Source organism: Penaeus monodon, chromosome 34 (assembly GCF_015228065.2).
Source record: "Penaeus monodon isolate SGIC_2016 chromosome 34, NSTDA_Pmon_1, whole genome shotgun sequence".
Classification (NCBI taxonomy): Eukaryota; Metazoa; Arthropoda; class Malacostraca; order Decapoda; family Penaeidae; genus Penaeus; species Penaeus monodon.
In genome coordinates this window covers 3578862-3579138 of record NC_051419.1, presented here as the reverse complement: position 1 = coordinate 3579138, position 277 = coordinate 3578862, and the positions used below count along the sequence as shown (strand labels likewise).

Sequence of the window (277 nt, the reverse complement as noted above, 5' to 3'; positions counted from 1 at the left end):
ATTGTATCAGTGCTTACATAGGGTGGATCAAGCATAGATTTCATCCCAAGTCAATGTAGAACAACAGTGGCTAATATTAACCTATGCTAGGTGACATTCTGTTATGTCATGATGAAAAATTTACTTGTACTGGTTGACATCAAATCATGTCACAAGTGTGGGTCCCAATGGCTAGGATGACAATTTGGGAACTCGCCTATGAACTGCACAATAGCTTAGGGGCAGAGCACTAACACATCCTGGCCTTGCCTTTGTGAGTGGATTAAAATCTCATTAT

At 40.4% G+C, this 277-nt stretch overlaps 1 protein-coding gene across 1 annotated transcript in view; it reads left to right on the top strand.

Annotated features, from left to right (window-relative positions):
• LOC119594526 (integrator complex subunit 9-like) overlaps positions 1-277 on the top strand; it is a 10813-nt gene that overhangs the window by 4215 nt on the left and 6321 nt on the right.